This window comes from Struthio camelus, chromosome 1 (genome assembly GCF_040807025.1).
Source record: "Struthio camelus isolate bStrCam1 chromosome 1, bStrCam1.hap1, whole genome shotgun sequence".
Classification (NCBI taxonomy): Eukaryota; Metazoa; Chordata; class Aves; order Struthioniformes; family Struthionidae; genus Struthio; species Struthio camelus.
The window spans coordinates 113405482-113424568 of NC_090942.1; positions in this window are offsets into that span (position 1 = coordinate 113405482).

The window sequence follows — 19087 nt, forward strand, 5'->3', positions numbered from 1 at the left end:
AGGAAAGCTGTGCAGCACTCAAACTTAGAGCCAAAGCAGCGTACCTACCGCAGTCTGCCTAGGAGCGAGACAGAGGCCTTGGAAAACGAGAAATCAGTCTCCGTCCAGGCCCCATCCCCTACCGTCCACCTGTGTGACTGTAGTAACTTGCCTCCCACCAGCATCAGTCCTTAATTTAAGTGACCGAGCTGAAACTCCGTGACATTTTGCTGTTTCTTAATATTACCCTGTTGAAATGTTTCAGCGTTGTTTAAGGAAGTCTTAAAGACGCGCCTCTTAACATAGCTGTCACTGAGATTGATTATACTGTTGCTTTAGAATTTCTTACGAGGGAATATCCGCTCTGTGCCAGCCAGATGCAGACACTACGCCTCCTGTTTTTGTGCAAAGTTGTCAGTTGTGGCACCAGCACTGAATATCTCCTCCTTACCTGTTCTGATGGCCATGTCTACATACTTTGCCAATCAAATACTTCAGGATTGAGATCATCTCTGATCAGTGCTGATTTAACCAACACCACTCTACTGAGGACACCAGAGAGCTAATGCACTCTGAATATTTTTTATTTACATTTTTTTTTCTGATGCAACTAAGGAAGCTTTTTATTTTGAGCCATTGTCTCTTGTTAGTACTGGCTTCCAAGTTCAGATGATTGAAGGGATGTTTTATGTCTCTGAGGGATGAGCTTTAGCCATTGAGGAAGAAGGCAGGAGTTTCTCTTTGTCAGTAGTTCAGTTGAAATGCCTGTCTGCACAGTGAGCGCGTTTGCTGCTGACAGACACTCCTTGCTTACTGTGAGCATGCTGGTAATCCGGAGCGAGATATCCCACTTTGGGCAGCGTGCTGCAAGCAGGAGGCAGGGAATAATGACGACGATCAGAGGTCTTGAAGATGTGATTTGCAAGGAAAGTTTGAACAAAGTGGAGTCATTAGACAAATGTGTTAGAATGATGTGCTTTTTCAGTCTGTCTTCCCACTCCCTCCATCTTCTGCTTCTCATACTTCCCTCTTGTGCTCGCCACCCTCCAACACACAACATACAGTTTTTCGTCATTTCAGGAAGAAATAATGCACAGAGCCTGTGGAGATTAAGCTTGTAAAGACTCTGGTGTCTATCAGAATAGTTAAACTTCCTTCGTTGCGATATTTAATGTCTGGCAGATTGTGATTCATAAGGCAAGAGCTTCTTTAGTGGATAGGATGTTAGTGTTGAAAACAGAAATCTCTTCAATCCTTAAAATGTCTCCCTTTGCAGTTGCATTTTCTGGTGGCAGTGCTGTATCACCCCATACTGGAATTATTTTTCCAAAGGAGGGTGGAACAACTCTCTCAGAGCTCTTGGTCCAGGAGAAAATTCTCTGCACTATGTTTTTTCTCTTTCCCTCGGTCCATTTTCTCTGAAAGCGTACAAAATGTTCCACTGAAGATTTCATGGAAGAGTCCCACTGTCAGGGGCTCCACTTCAGTAAAGCTTAGATGAAAGGGAGTACCTATTAGCAAATTGTGGAGTAGATGAAAACAAAACAAAAACAAAACAAAAAAAAACCCAAACAAGCCATAAGTCATTTCAGCTTCAAGATAGGAGCTTCCTAAATGGCTAAATACGTGCCTGTGGGAAGACTCTGTACTTACATAATACGATAGTTGAAGATAAATTGGGGTTTTCAGCTTTGTGGTAATTTTGTTTGGATTCTACTTTAAGCCTTTTTTACCACTAAAAGAAACAGACGTGTTCTGATGCTGAAAATCTGTGTCTAAGGCTAAACAAATCCTTTTACACATACAAACGATTAGTACGTGGAGCCTATGTTTTGCCAGTGAATTCCGCCACATATTATGAATAGCTTGGAGAACGCGCAAATAACAAACTCTTGATAAAAAATGGCAAACTGCGAAGTCCTGCAATGGTAGCCGGTGCTGAGGAAGACTATAGGATCTTCCTTTAAAAGGTGATGGATACTGGACCCTGACAGATGCACCAGATGCAATCAAAGTTTCATAGGCAGAAAGGCAATTTCTTGTCAAAGCTGTAAAAGGTAATGTTCGGAGTCTCTTCTCCTTTGATGTGAGTTGAGGAGTTTGCAGGGCAGAATGTGTCTCATGACGTGGTGAAAAACATCTTGTCTACTTCCTTCCGAGCAAACAGGTTTGTTGGTCATTAAGCACTGACTGTTTGCCTCAACGCTATAAGACAAACTTACAGCCCGTCTCTCTGCCAAGAAGCTCTCGAAGTGAAAGGCTGATACGGGTCAGAGACAAAATGCACCAGGACATCCAAAACAACTCCATTAGAGCAAAACAACAACAAAACTGACAAAAATAAAAGATGTAATGGAGCAGAAAGTAGCATGTTAGAGATAAGAATGTTTTTTGATTTTGAAGAGAATTAAGAAAATTCCAATTTTGGATGTTCTGCACACAAGTAACAAAAAAATTCCCTTTGTTGGGGATCACAGGAAAGAAGGTGCTAAATAAAACTGAGAACGTAATTCATGGTGGAGTAAAAGTGATATGGTCTAAAAATAGAGCAAGGATGTGGGCAAGGTAATGATTCTAGAAAGCAAATTTAGATAATAACAGTTTCTGAGAAAGTAGCTAAAAGATACTAGGGACTGTGAGGATAGTAGATAGAAGGCATGCACCAAAAGCATACTTACTAAATAATGTTTTCAAAGGCAAATGGAATTCTTTACTGTTAAGGATCAAGTAAACATTAAAAGATGAGCAACCCATAACCATGGTTTCTGATCCATAGTTGCAGGTAAGATTGGTAAAATTTATCCGCTTAGAAATTTACAGCAATACCACGGTAAGTCAAGAAAAATCTTAGAGATTTTCTAGTCGTCTGCTGCTTATTTTTAAGTAGAGGAACCCACCTGAGTTTGTACTTTGCAAACCCACACTTCCTTTTCTATTCTCAGCTGGAAGAATCTCTGTTACCTTGGGTTTGGTTTAAAAAAAAAAAAATTAAATGTGTCTTTGCAAAGGATAGGAAGAGGCAGAACTTCTCTTTCTACAACGTTCAGTCCCGTCCACTTTTTCGTTGTGTAGCAGTGCATAGTTGCTTATTTCTATCCGTAAACTCTTTGATCCCTTATCAGCTCCAGTCCTCCAAATTTTTCCCGGATATACTTTCAGCTTTTTACTGCTGGATTCAACTTAAATATACATATTCTTCTATATATATTTTAAATTATATTTTACTAATATATATTTAAATATGATTCAGCAGTATCTACATATTTTGTAGGTTTTAGACAATACCTTTCGTGTTGTCTGTACCATGATCTTTTCAGGAGTGTGTTTGGTCTGCTGAAGTACTAGAACATATGTCAAGAAAACATCTATTTGAACACCTCAGAGGTGATAAATGAGGTATGACAAATGATAAATGAATAATGAAAGGGCTAATGTGGGAATTAAGCGGTGTCTAGCATTTCTGCTGCCCTTCCGTGCTGGGGTTGTGTTTCACCCAAAGCACTATTCATCCTCTGAGAACCAAACAAATGATTTTTTTGTGGTAAACAGTTATTTTTAAATTCCTTTTCAAAATTAAGAAACTGGCAGAAGAACTGTTCTTGCCAAAAGTCCCACAGAGGCTCAGTATCAAAGGAATCAGAATTTAGAAATCTGAGCTTGCAGTGGGAAGTGAAGGAAACTCTACAAGAGTAGCCACACGGTAATTATCAGGCAGATTTGTGAGGGGATTGTGGAAATTGAGGAGCAGAAAAGGAAAGAAATACGGATCTGTTGTGACCTGGAGTTATGAAACAGGGAGGAGAAATAGACATCACAAGGAGGTGGATAATATGAGGTGAGATTTCAGAGATTTCAGGGCATAACCAAATTAAATCCCTGTGGTCTCTGAAGTTTGTCTGTTGCAAACCGTTGCAACATTGCAGCTGAGAGGTGTACATTGAAAAATCTGTTCTAAGCCAACAAAAGAAGTTGATGGAGCGTGTTAATGAGTAATGAGTCAAGAATGAGTGAGGTATCTGTGATGCAGCCTAGAAAGAGAACTAACAGTTTTGTGGTAGCCTGGGATATTGCCCGTGTACAGCCATCAGACCGAAATAACAGATGGGTGAAATCTGTAGCAAGACTACTGCTTTGGTCAGTCTGTAAAGTGGCATGGCCAGATTTGACTAGAAAGCCGTGTTGAATAAGAATTTTAGTGTTAAAAACCCAGAATATACTTTTCTCAAATCTTAAGTTAAATAGCAGTGTTATTACACATACACGATTTTTAAAATGGTTGGAGTGAGTAACATAGTATCATCTAACAGAAGCATATCTTCAGCTAAACTAAAGTCACTTTCCTCCTTATGCACAACATGGGTAATCAGGCAGGACTGAGAGCAGGAAAACTTGACTTTCAAGCAGAAATATAGGAAATATTGGGGAAAAAATTACAACGCAGAAGAGGAAAAGAGCTTTGAGAAGGGAAGGCATCAGGGTCTGTTATTCCAGAAGTTTAGAAGTTCTGTTTAGGCAGTTTTCTGTTTATTTTCCAGTCGTGTACACTCCTTTCTGTTTTTTTTCTTGAAAGTTTTGCATAGTCTGAGCGTCACAGTTAACACAAGAAAACAGACTCTCTAAAGCTTTTGTTCTGTTTGTTCTGTAACAACTGATCTTTTCTCAGCAGTGTCACGTGATACCACAAAAATTAACAAAGTGGGTTATCTTAGATTGTGTGCATCATAATTGTGTGGAAAATATACCAGAACTTGGTCCAAAAGTTCTATTTCCCGTAAATTACTTAGGAAAAAGTTAAAAAAGAATAGTGGTCTTGTTACACAGATGAGCTTTCGCTTGCTTGAGACCACTGAAAATAAAACACTTCCATCTGTAGCTCATGTAGAACATGGAAATGGAGAAAAAATATTCTTCACCATCTTATTAACAATGAGCAAACAAAAATCCTAACTGAAGTTCAGGTGAATTTCATCCTGAAATTAAGAATTAATGTTGGGTTGGAGGTGTTTTTTTTTTTCTGATTGCCTCTGTTACTTACAAGTTTAGCTATTGTACTTTATTCTTTTATGTTTTTCCATAGAACTCTTTCTTCAAATAGACATGGCACCCAAAATGCTGCTTCTTATTACTCGTTTCCAGTGGTTCTCCTGCCTGTTTTTCCTCATTTGAAACACAGAGTAACCTTTTTTGAATCACGCGTTTCCTGGAAAATTGCCTTTTTGTTTATTAGCCTTTGATTGTTGCTTTTTGTAAAGTTTTTGCTAATACTGGTTATGAGGCATCGTGTTTAAAAAAAATGGTGGCACCGTGTGGTAAAGTTCTTCTGTGTAATTAATTCCAAGTTTATATTTATGGAAGTGATTAAATGAGCTCCTTGTCTTTGTTTTACAGTGCAGGTCTTTAGCTCAGCTGGGTCTGCCTTTACTCTTTAGAGGGATGAATAAATACATTAAACAGCATAGCTTTTCCTCATAGTTTGTATTAATTCCTTACGCTTAGAGTTCAGTCTGAACAAGATTTTCCTATGGTTTCTAGAAAAGACGTCAAGTCCACTTATTGAGCCCACAGCTGAGGCAGCCAGTAGTAGAAATGAATAATCATTCAAGTTTAGTTCTCAGGAATCCCTCCTTTGAGAGTTTGGCAGCTCTTCACATTGTCTAATGTAAGAGGACAGTTCAGAAAAAGAGGCAAAATCTGAATTGCCCTCTGGAAGAGCCTCTTTCTATCTCCGTTGACATGCATGGAAACTGAGGCGTGTAAGTTAAGTATCAGAAGTCAAGCAACAGGAAAACCACTGCCCTGTATCTTAAACTCTTTCAACATAGGTTTTTACACTTGGTGTAAGCTAGAGAAGGGATCTCATAAGTGGTATAAAGCAAACTTCAAGATTCCTACCTCCCTCTCTTCACCAAGGTTTGAAGTACTGTCCAGTGTTCATACGCTCTGAAAGCTGCATGCATCACTTCTTCCTTATGGGCTGTGCTATATATGACTGCTAACAGTGACCGTTCTACTGTATTTTAAGTGGGGAAGAACAGGTCCTATGTCAACACAGACCATGTTGCCGTATGATACTTGCTGGAAGTCTGTCCATTGCAAAAGTCTAACTTATCTCCAAATACATGTTTTAGTCAGTTGTATTCTTGGACATCAGCTATCAGATCATTGTAGCTTTTATTAGGAATTTAAGAAAATGTCAATGTCATATTTAAAGGATAATGAACTGGCCAGCTTTTACATTTTACACAGTTGAGTGCTCATCATAAGAAGGATGCAAAAGCTGGCACTTTTTTGTAGGCGTGTGTTTCAAAAAATAACCTGAAAAATTAAGAAAGCTGAAAAGGAGATCATACTCAAAGGCCATTCTTTGCTCTTCACACACTATATAAGTTTCATTCATACTCTTCCCTGCTCGTTATGAATACACATACAGCATCCTGCAAAACCTACTGTAATGCATTATTCTAAATGCCAGGCAGATAATATGTGATGAAATTTATAACATACCAGAGAGCAAGACTGGAGGTGAAAAATAGACATGGTCTGAAATGCCCTTCTGTAGTTGAAGAACGGCATTTCATGGCAAGTTGGCCTCATCAGAAGCTACGAGCACAAGTATTTACAATATCTTTGGACAGCATCTATGTCTGGGCACAAGGATTCTCTGCTTCTTTTGAACAAGCTGTCGTATTAGTTGAATAATCTAGTGACGTTTCATTACTGTGATAGGACAAATCTATTTAAAGAAGCGGTTTTTCTTTAGGTCAGCAGGTGGAAGGTGGAAGCTAAACAAAACTCCAAGAGATGCAGACTGGAGGAAATAATACATTATGAACTACAGTTGCAAAATGATAAAGCAAACTGTATAAATATGTAAAAGAGGGAGGGAGGCTGTGTTCTTGGAAAATTATTGAGCCATTGAGGGCTAGAAATGTATTGCTTCAGCAATGTTTCCTTGATTAGGCTCATAAAAGTCATTTGTTTTTGAGTTTGTTTAAGCTAATGGATATCCTGGGCTTATTATATGGACTACATCTGTTAGAAAACTAGCACACATTTTAGGAATTGGATTTTTACCTTACAATGTCGTCCTCTTTAAGATGACTTTCCAAGTACGTGTTGCTTATACACGAAAGTACAGTAAATGCATAATAGGGCAATAGCTGGAACTTGATGACCTATAGCTGCACTATACTAAGTTTTAATGAATCCTATAGCAATAATGAAAAATGATCTGCTCTTTCATTGCTAAACATGGTTCTGGCAAATTGGTATGTTGAGCAGTGTTGACTTCACAAGCAACCGTATGTTTTTGATTCAGCAATCTTAATTGCAGGAAATTTAATAATCATGAATAGTAACAAAAATAAATTTAAAAAAAGACAAAAAGAGAAGTTAGTTTACATCCAAAGGAAATAAATATTTTAGTAATAAATTGGTGCCTTTACATTGGAAAATTCATTTGTACTTACAGCATATAAGGCTAACTGTTAACAGTTGTCCATTATTCCTTCTTTGATTTCTTTCTTTTTTTTCTTTCATTTTTATGGTTACAATTATCTATGTAATAATTGGAAAAACATCAAGAAAAAATGTGATCCTAAATAGCAAGGCAGCTGCTTTCTTAAGAATTTGGAAATATTAGATTAAATTCTGTCACTGCTAGAAAATCAGTAAGAAACTTGGGCACAATTTTGGCCCCTTTGAACAAGAGTTTTGCCATTGATTTCAGCAGAATCAGAATTTGATTTGTGGTACGTCATAAGTGAGAGCCTGATGCAGAGCCTGTTGCAAGCAGAGGCAGCTTCCTGTTGGCTTCCATGTCCTTTGGTTGAGGCCTGAAGTCATCTCCTGATGCTTACCTGGTTCGCGATGTCAAAATGTGTAGATTTAAATGTTCTGAGTCCAGGTGTCTGTATCACAGAGGAATCCAACCTCTGCGGCTCGCACCTTACTGAGGAAATAAGCCAATGGCTGAACAGGGAGGAGATAACTTTGACTTTTATATGCTTTGTTTACTGCGTTTTCCAGAAGTGCTGGTAAGGCATTTTGGAGGAGTTGCTGCTGCTTTAACTTTTAGCAAATAAGACTTCAGTCTTTCATTTTTGTACGTCCTCAAAGAATGAAATAGCCAAGAAACAAATGTTCAACATTTGGCACCTAATTAAACATTATAGTGATAAAGTGTAGGATGCTAAGCTTGGAAAGCTAGCCAGTTAAAATACCAAATGGTCCAACTACAAATAAAAGACAAATTCATGATATTGTTGGGGGACTGTTGAGGTCACTTGTTCATGGTTAATTGCATGAATGAGTTTCAGGTCCACCAGAAGCAGCAGCTTACCTTAGACAGATTTTATTTAAAATTATTTTTGTTGTAGACTAATACAACTGTACTGCTCCTCGTGCCAAATGTTATAGCCATGTTTAAAGCTTTACCTAACTCTGTTAGTGGATTTATCTATATGATCTGTGTATCACTGCAACATATATAGATTTATGACATTAAAAAAAATGAGAAGTGTTTAGTGATGGAGCTTGTTTGTTAACCATTTGTTTGCATTCAAAGTTGATCAGATTTCAAAAATACAAATTTGCAAAGGCCTGCAATTCAGGAAAATTCTGACAGTCATATTCATAGCTCTGCAAACCTTTATTAAAAATACCTATAGAACTATTTTTGAAAGCTGGTGGCTAGAACTTCCTTTTAACTTCAGCATAATTATGCTCTCAGTTGAAGAGGTGTTTCTTCCTATCCTTTCTTATAAGAAAGCTCAGTAGCAGCAAAGAATGTGTTGGAAAATTAAAACATTTCTTCAGTTTTCACTCTCTTAACGTCTTTAAATTTAAAAGCCTATTTTGTAACCCATGGCATCGTTTAAAAACCAAACAGAAAGCTAAAGGGATTGTTTTTCACACCTGAAATGCCTTAGGTTTTAAAGTAATCTCAGCGCTTAATTTCCTTTAGAACTTTCTAAAAAATTGATAGTATTTTTTTCTGAAATTTTAACCCTTAAGGCATATGTTACTCGTTTGTTTGTTAGAAGATTAAGAAATCTAAGGCCACGTTTCCAAAAGAACTGGAATGGCTAAGAAAACCAAGTCCTTTGTGCAGGGTAGATCATAGTCTTAGTTTTCCTGAACTTCCATTGCAATTTGGGGTGAGGATGCAGAGCACGTTTACTGCAATATAATGAGTTATTGTGCCAGTTTATGTGATACCTCTCTTCTGCTTGATGAGAATTTGAATTAACTTTGTCTACAGTGAAAAAGAGTACAGCTGACTTGAATTAGCTGGTACGTGTTTCAGCTGATGGGAGCGTCATACAGAGCTTCTGAAGTACAGCTGGCACAGGGTAACATTTTACCCCTAAAGTACATCTTGTGTCTGAGTCATAAGGCCCTGAATATGTGGTCACATATAGGACAAGAGAAGGTCCACAAAGCCACTCTTCTATAGAAGTGTGGTCCACATGAAAACATTTGAGACGTCATATGATTAGCAGTTATCATGTATTAATTTTTAAATGCTGAGGCTGTACGCTGAATCTCATCCAGTCATTACTGGTTTCTCTGTAAATACTTACGAATGAAGGTCAGGGTACTAACATAGAAAGGATTTCTGCCATCTTTTCTTCACGTTAGTACGGTCCATTATTGTGACTGTTACTTATTTTGTTATTCTTGCCCTCAACTACATGCTAAAAATTAACCGGAAAGAAGCATGATGGGAAGGTATGTTTGTAAACTAACCAGTTTTTGCCATTTTAATTTCTTCTGCTTAAAGGATATCAATATGTATAAATACCTGATAGGAAGAAGTAAGGAAGTAAGGAAGACAGAGCCAGACTCTTGTCAGTGGTGCCCAGCGACAGGACAAGAGGCGGTGGGCACAAACTGAAACACAGGAAATTCCACTTAACAAGGAAAGAACTTGATGATCTGCAGAGGTGCCTGCCAGGCTCAGCTATTCTGTGTGATTTGGTGATATGGCTTTGGCCAATGTAAGAATCTTTAATGCTATAGATTATGTTAAAGTGACATCTTACAGGACTGCAAATTAACCAGATTCTGAAATAATGTTCTTTGCACTTCTGTGGTATTTTTAATATCTACACACACACACACACACACACACACACACACACACACACAGAGTAGTATTTAAAACAGTTCTTAGGCTAGAATTTGATAACTTTGTTACTAAGTTAAAATTAAAGGGATTTTTTACAGTCTTCATGAAACAGAGGATTCTGGAGGGTATAACCGTAGAATTTGAAAAAACAGAAAATTCACAACGTTTACACCATGTTTAAAAACGTGTCCTGGAGGCAGACATGAACTAGCTGAGAAATATGTAAATTAGAAGCTCTTGGAATACAGAGTTGCTCCAGTCGTTCGTAGGATTGCTGTATGATGAATTTCCACTATTCAGTTTTGTTATTACTTCTACTAAAAGTGTGTGTTCCAGCTCAGTCTGCCTTAGTTTTTCAGTAACCTTGCTCTCACCCTAAGTCTGGAAACGTTATGATGTGTCTTTACATGCATCTTGTTCACCTAAAAACTTCACTGGGCTTTAGCACGCACCTACATGTGGTGATGTTGCTAATGGATTTATTTCTTGTACTGTGATAGTACTCACAGGCTGAACCCAGAGCCCCCTCTCTGTGGTAGGCGCTCTACAGCAGGCAGCAGGAGACGTTCCCTGCCCGGAGAGTCCCTTCCCAAGCACAAAATCAAGATGAACTGCATGATAACCTCAGCATATGATACTAGTTTCCTCCAGCCTCCCCCAGCTTTCTAAGGGGTATTTTGGGGGATATCTTCCTTTTTTTTAATTGGGGGTTTGCAGGGAGACAGTTCTTGAAAACAAAAGGGATGCCGAAGAGAGGAAAATAAATAAGTTAGGGATATCGTGGTACCTCAATAATTAGAGCGCAAGAATGAGCAGGTGAAGTGTGGCCGATGTCTAAAATTAGGACTGTATATTTGTGCCAAAAAGCCATTAAAAAAAGGGAGATTAATAGTTAAAATGTACTTGCAGTAGTTGGTAATGCAAAAAGTGCCTTTTTTTTTTTTCCTAATTGATAGATTTTGTATGCCAATGGTTATGCGAGGAGATCTGGCCTCTAAAATGGTGCTTCTTTGGCTGCATCATTACCTAATTTCCTCTTTAGTAAACAAAGAAAAACAAATTAACAGGCAGTGCTTTCACCTTTAAATTAGCAATACATTCGTAATACTTGTTTGTTTACCTTTGGAAAAAAATACCTGTTTTCTTCTGAATGGTTGGTTTAAAACAGTAAAATGGAACTTTTAAGTAACATGCATGGGCACGTTTTAATATATTCATGAGCGATCAGAATACAGTGCAGAAATCACATATGCTGCTCTGCCGCAACTTTCAAGGTTCAATCCATCATTCTGGAACCCAGGGGGCCTAGATTTGACATCTTGCCTAGAAACCATACTTCACATTGGTTGGAACTATGCCATCTTATGTTCAGGTTAAAAGAGCAGCTGTAATTTGTCTGGGTAGCACTTTTAACTATGCACAGCAAATCCTAAAACCCATTTTCAGTAATAAACTCAAAGCTAAAATAGGTCCACTGCCTCATTTCCTGATCCACACAAGATTTTCATCATGTTGGTACAATATTGCTTGAAGTTTGATCTTATGATTATGTAGATTTCTGTAACAATCTTTCTCAGATTAGCAGTTTTATTTAGCATATATATAGTATGTAGGAGATTTCTTTTTGGCATTTAGAGCAAGTCTTTCTCTATTGTTCTTTGAAACTGAAAACATGAGAATAATTTCATAGTGGGAGTTGAGCTTATATAGGATTGCCCCAGTAAGTAAAACCTGATTGTAGTCTTTTTCGGTTGTAAATACCATATGTGAAAATACTCTGTCCTAATGTATAGAGTTGTCTTTTTATTTTTTTTTTAACATTATCTCTTTTAGTATGGCTTGTTTACAAGGGAGTTGCAAATGCAAATATGTCCAGCAACTAGCTAAAGAAGTTTTAAGAAAAAATATATATTTTTTTTGATTTTTGTTTATGGTTTTGGATTATAATGATTTTAGATTACAGTCTTTTGTGCCCACTCTTAACTTGTACGTGCGCTCTCACCTAAACGGCGCCTGAGCGCCTCCAACTTCTTGGGAGGGTAAGTTGTCCAGGCCGAGCAACTTAGCAGCCTAAGGGAGCTCCTGGGATGGACTTTCCTCAAGGGGATGTGCCAGTCAGCCCAACTGCGGGGAGCCTCACGAGAGGCAGCCACATTTATCCATTTACAGGGGGTGTAGGCTGTGTTTCAGCTCCTTTTTGATGTTGCAGAGAGAGGATTCAAGCATTAGCTTTCTTCTGATAGAAAGCTTCAGAAGCTTTATGAGCTTCTGGGCCTAGAAGCTGGGCCTAGATACTGTAAGAAATAACAGAACGTGCTAAAATGTCATTATAGTTCAGTGGGCAACCAGTGGCTTGACTACTAAATTGACCGGCTAGGCCCCCTCAGTCCTTAATGGATCGACTTCAGCAGCCTTCTGCCAAGTGCCTTATCTCTCGTTGTCTTTTTTTGTTCATAGAGATTTTATTTTAACTGCTCCTAGTACTTCTCTCTCAATCTCTCTTTCAGCCCCACAGGCCTCTCTCCTTTTTTGTATGTTTTCAGCTCCTCAAGTTCGCTCAGCTAAAAGGAAAACCCCTTGTTACACTTTCTGATCCTCATTCTCACTTTTTAGAGTCAAGGAGCAGCACAGTCTTGCCTTTCAGTCAAAACCTAAACCTCATGATGCCTCTAGAGCCCCTGCGTGCTGTCTGCATCACCACTGTAGCTAAGTGGAGGGACAGTTCTTCCTCTCACGCTTTTCTCAATGCCATGAGGCTTTTTGACCCTGCCAGCGACACAGCTTGTCTGTGTTACTTTATTGTAGTAGCTGAGCCTACCTTACTGAAAATATATTTTTTTCAAAATGTTTCTTTCCTTTAAATATTTTAGCCCTTTGAAAATGCTGCTGGATTAAGAATTTATAGGGATATGGTCTACTCATATTAGACGTACGGGTTGCTGGGGTAGCTTAGCTAAGGAAAATGAAATGTGTTTCTATGTATTGCATCTTCCGGTACGGTAGTTAAGGTAGAGCGTGCTGCAGCATAGCGTTGTGCATCTTGGTGGCCACACAAGCACTTTGTATTCACTGGAGACTTACATGTACGACAGCTGCATATAAATATGCATAGTTGGAGAGATTCATGATTGTGCCTCTTTCTAGGGCTGATTGTCTGTAGTGCTGCCACTGCAAATCAATGAGCGTTTTCCCCATCTATCAGCTGCTTGCTTGCTTGAAGGCAGACAAAATGGTTAAAACACCAGCAGCCCACAGAGGGCTCCTAAGTGAGTGAGACTTGTTTGCTACAGCACTCAAAACATTTCCCTGAATCTACAGTAGCTCTCAGTAGATGAATTTAGCACTCAGCAGATTAATTTAGCTCCCAGTGTGCTGGATTTAGAAAGAAAAACTAATATAGATGAATACATTCTGTTCAGCCAGCATATTTTGTTTTGCAACAATACACATGTCTTATTTGAACTGCAATCTGGTTGGAAAGCATTTTGCGAATGGTGCATTGGTCATAAAAATGAGTCATACTTGCTCATTTTTTAAAATGCTTTCTTCCTGTGCAGATTAAGGAAGAAGTATTGAGCAATTCATTGGAAAAAGTATTGGAATTTTAGCCATTTCTCATGAGCTTTGGGCAGCTTAAGGTAGAGTTTTACTTTGCGGTGCAGAAATTTAGCAGCTGCTTTTCACTCTGTTACCTGTGTAACCTATTAGGTGAGGTGTACGACCTTGCTCATGGTTACTCCACTCATTTGCCTCACGGGCAGGGTTTGGGCAGGGTTGCCTCAGGAGAATTTTCAGGTTCGAAGCTAAAGACATGTCCAATGGAAGTTGGGAAGAGTTCTTCAGGAGGAAAAATTCAGGACACAAAAGCCTCGTATGGCTTTTCTCCAAGCTTTAGCTGTCTGCTTTCACCTGGAAAATGTTACATGGAAACTGGACTAGTTCGCTTCTGAATAGTAGCAGAGTGACTTAGCTTGCTATGCTAACAGAGTAATGCTTGTTATTTCAGAAGCCAGGAAACATGCAGATGAAGAATAAAAAAATGTATGCAGATCAAGAATAAAAATCTGGGAGCTAAGCAGCAGTTTTGACTGGCTTTATTTAAATGTAAAGTGGTCAAGGAAATGAAAAATGCTGCGAAATGACAAGCCGACATTCTAAGCTAGCATCCTCAGTAAATGAATCTCTCTCGTATGAAAGACTAACTCGCAACACATCTTCCAGGGCACATCTTGATAAAGTATTTCCACTACCGTCACCAGGATGATTGTTATAAAACATTATTTCTGTCTCTCAGCAAATTTCTTTTAGAGCATTGAAGAATGGGTTGAAGAGCAAATACCTCCTTCAATTGAGTCGGTGCCGTACAGTGCAGATTTAATTTACTCAGGAAGAGCTCAGCTGCTACAATGATGGGTGCTTTATAGTAGTAATTCCCAATCCTATTTAATCAAAGGACGGCCTAACCTTTTGGAGAACACAAACAAGCCAAAGACCTTCTTCAGTGTTGCTGTAATGTTTTTCATTTACCAACAGATAAAAATACAGCTAAACTTTGGATGCTCCTTTATGAAGTTTGTTTTCCCCGCTTGTTTATGTACTGGCCTGCATGTGCAGGGATGTGTGTACGTTGTTTTCTTATCTGAGCTTTAAAATCTTACAATATTTTTGCAGATTATTTTGTAATATCTTACGGACTGCCATTAGCTTCCGGTCAATAGACTGCGGAACACTGCTATGAAGAGAATAGAAGGCTGGAGGCCTGTTTTATACATTTGCTATGAATACTGGGTATCAGACTGTAAAGTGGTCCGTGCACAGCTATTCTCTGGCTTGTAGATGGTATATGCCGCTTTCAGTAGGGAGGGGACTGTGAAATGGAAGTCTCTCAAGCACCTTCTGGGCTTTTATAGGTTCTCCTGTGTGAAGGATGAGGCAGAACTGTGCTGCCTGAGAGGCACTGCAGGAAAGCAGTAATGACTCACCATCCCTTCTGGCTCCTCTTTTCCAAGAGGAGTGGGAATTTGTTATGAGTGAATCCTCCCATGGGAGAGAGCTAACTACTGCTTTCACTTATTGACTCAGTCTGGCCAGGGCAATGAGGCAATGAAGCCGGGGCTATGTTTGGTCACTGCCTGCATGCTCGGAAGTACAGTAGTATTGGTGCATATATATCTGTGAGTATAAATTACACATGTCAGGGCCCTGAACACATCCCCCTTCCCCCTGAGCCCTCCCACCCTGGGGGCTGCCTCCTCTGCCGGGCCTGGGGCTTGCAGTGGCACTTGGTGATGGCCAGACTGTGCCTGACCGTGGTCGCTGTCCCCAGCCCGGCCTGGCCTGGCTCCCCTTTGCTGGGGGCTGTGGGATGGGCCTGGCTGGGGAGGAGGGCACTGCACAGCCCTGCCAGCCCTGCACCCTCAGCCTGGTCACCTGCAGCTGCTCTACCCTAATGGGGCTGGGATGGAGATGGAGCAGATTGCTCTTTCATACAACCCTGAATGAAACTTGGGTTGTATTTAAGCGAAGGGAGAAGTCCTGTTGACTTGGATTAACCATATGTTTCCTTATAGCTCTTTCTTGGTATAGCTCTTTCTTGGTTCTACTTTTGAGTCAGCCATGCTCTTCTTTTTCTTGCCTACATTAAGATGGTTTTGCAGGTACGCGGAGTTGTATGTCTGGGAAAGCTAATGCTAATTCAAAGACAGATACAAACTCTATTGCCAAAAAGCCTTTTTTTTTTTTTTTTGGAGGTTGTAACGTTGAGTACTCTAGAACTTTTAGCCAGGACCAGTATGGTGGGCAGTGGTATTTTTCGGTAGTTAAGCTTTTCCTTCAGTAGACCCTGCAGGAGGTAACATCATGTTAATGTTTTCTCCACTGCCATGGGAAGACACCTCGGCATCCTGCTACCACTGCTAAGGATCCTTACCTTGCCAAAGTCTGCCTCATTCATCGCCTCCTTTCTTCAAGGCTTCCTTGCGTTCTTGGCAAAAACTACAGAGGAAATTAAAGGCTTTATTTCCAGCCTCGCTTCAGATGTCACAAATGTGGAGGCCAGGTTCTGAAAATCCAGTTCTAAAAATTTCAGTGTTTATTGTTTTCTGTGCTTCCCTGCCAAGATCTTCTCCCTGCTGTGGCAAAATACTGCCATCTGCAAGATATATCAAGCTAAGTGTTAGCATGTTGGTACTTGCAAATGCCATAAGCTCCTTCACAGCCCTGTTATGGTTTAAGATCTTGCCAAACTTCACGGAATGCAAGGGCTTGTTTTGAATGTCTTTTTTTTTTTTTCTTTCTTTGATTCAGTCTGGCCCAGTTTAAGAGATCCAGGACACATCCATAATTTGGGGTAACTTCATTAGATATGCTCTTAAACATAACCAGACATTATGGCTCTAATATGTCTATGGAAGCAAGGCATAATATCTATTGGTAGAAGTAACTTGCCTGTAATGTTGTAGCAGTATGACATGTCTTCATTTGTGTAGCGTTAGTACTCTTAAAAGTTCTCAAGTAAGATGTTTGCTCTTGTCAGATTTGCAGAAGCTAATTCATCTCAAGACTTGTTTTCACTTAATAATGGTGTATTTAGACACATGTATAAACATAGTGCCATTATCATATTCAATAAGTTAGGAACACAGTTTGTCATTTCTTCCCATTCCTGTGACTTAATTTTGAACAGCTCTTTTCAGGATTCACGTTCACACCTTTTTAGTAGTTTATAAGCAATAAAAGGAAGTAGATAACTGAGATTCAGATATCCACATATGCAAAAACTATACCTTGTGCTCAGGGCAGATCTAAACAAATATTATAGTCACAGTGTAAGTTGTTTAAATCATTTTCATATCCTCACGTGTTCTTTCAGTCTTCCCTTGAGACACATAAAGAAAAGAAGATGAATCATAGACTTGAATCAGAATGTTTACTATGATCAGTTCATGGGGCGTGGAAAGTATTTCAATTTTGAAGCAGATAGCCTGCTTAATAAAACTGCTGCTATCTAGAAAGAATGTTTTGTCAATGTGTTTTGGAATTCACAGAAGTATGGATCTGAAGATTTTATCGCTTTAGTCCTAGAAAATAGTAATGTTGTTTAATGAGGGTTGAAAACATCTCAGATTCCAAAGTTCCACCTGTTACTGGAAATCATTTTTATTCATGATTTTTGTGTACATGAGGCACATGATTTATAACAGTATTCCTTCTTCATCACCTTTCTGTCTTCTTGCCCTGGTCCCCCACTTCAGCAGACCTAAACGCTCTGACATAATATAGTACTTCATAATAACTTAGTCTCTGAAAGTTTGTACTGACATAGTCATAGTGGCTAACTCTGGCCGATAACCCAGTATAGGCAGTGTTTATCCATGATACAATGGACAGAATGGGTGACACGCTCCAGAATTGTTTGATGCATGGGGTAGCACCTGGTGTCAATGCTTAATCCAAGCTAAGCTGTTTGGGCAAAAACTAAATCCCAGTCTTTCGTGAAGTCTTTAGGTGGAGAAAGTAGATTTCAGGAGTCTGAATAATTTAGAGATTTTCTCCGTATCTGAGGAAAGCTTTTGCAAAGAGAGTTGAGTAGTAGGTATGATGGACCATGTTTTCCTGAGGAAGTTGCCTTTATAGCACAGGAGAATGATCCTTTTGTTTTTTGTTTTTTGTTTTTTTTTCTCCCAGAAAAGGAATTCTAATCATCTGTAGTTCATCTTGAGTTGCTGATTTTATTTCAGCTGTATATGCTGGATGTTATCTAGGATTGTCAGTAGTAGAGAAAGTTAAGTCATTGAGACTAAACACCACAGCTTGGTGTAACCCAGTTAAGCCATTGATTCAAATTAGAAGCAAGGCAGAGTGGTGCAGAGCGTTGCTGTTGTGTGGGCTGACTTCTGCAGCAGGGTTCAATGATTGCGTCAGTTGGCAGTAAGAAGTCCAAAGACAGAAGTTTGGAAGGTCTGAGAAAACATGGTGGCAGGTTTCTGAAGAGAAACAGACCTTTCTAGATACTCTCAAGTAGTTGTAGATCCTGGGTTCATTTTGTCGTAAGTCCACTGCAGGTTCTGTAATTCATTTGGTGGCGCTAATATAAAGAATTCTGTTTGCAGAACCCAAAAGTATACTGAGTTTGTATAAATGCTGTTTGAGATACTCTTTTGAGGCACGGTAGAGAAGCCAACAGCTCCCATATTTCCACGTAAAAATCTGAGTTCAGAGAGATGAGCAGAATGCAAATATTTTAATAAGCAGGTTGAAAGACAGATGACAGAAAATGGATAATACTCTCATGTAGAAAAATAAACCACACAGCTATAACCAATACAAAAGGCATTCAGAATTAGAGCAACAAGATGGTACTGGAAATAGTGTAGACTTCCCAGTTGCTTTGGAATTGGGTATAGAAACCACACACAACACGTTTCTTCCTTCTCTCTCTTCTGTTTTTTAACTGCATCTGGTAATAGCTACTAGGGACATCCAATCATCATTTTATCCAAGACTAAAATTAGAAGTGCCGTGCACAGCAAAATACAACTGGCTAAACAATTTCTGGCTGGGGCTGTATGGGAGGAGGAGAAGACACCCCACTTCTCTGTCTTAAAGACAGGCAAAATAGCTCATCCATATGCAGATCACTCCAAGGGCAGCAAGGGAAAAACTGTATGATATTTGGTGAACCCTTACCATTTTGGAAGTGAGAAGGAAGGTCTGTAGGCTAGCTTTCTAGTCTGGGTTATCAGAGCAGAACTTTGGTTCCCGCGATAGAACAAGTACTCCGTGGTTAAGTAGTGTAAGTAGTTTTCCTATGCCTTAGTTCTCATCAGGTAAAAATTGGGTTCTCTAAAAGGGCTGTTGTGAGGATAAGTATCTAATGCCTGTTAAGTGCTTGGACTGTTCTGTAATGAAGGTTGTCTAAGTACTTTGAAGCACTGTTTTGGCTGGAAAGAGTGTGTGTATGCTTTCTTCATACGC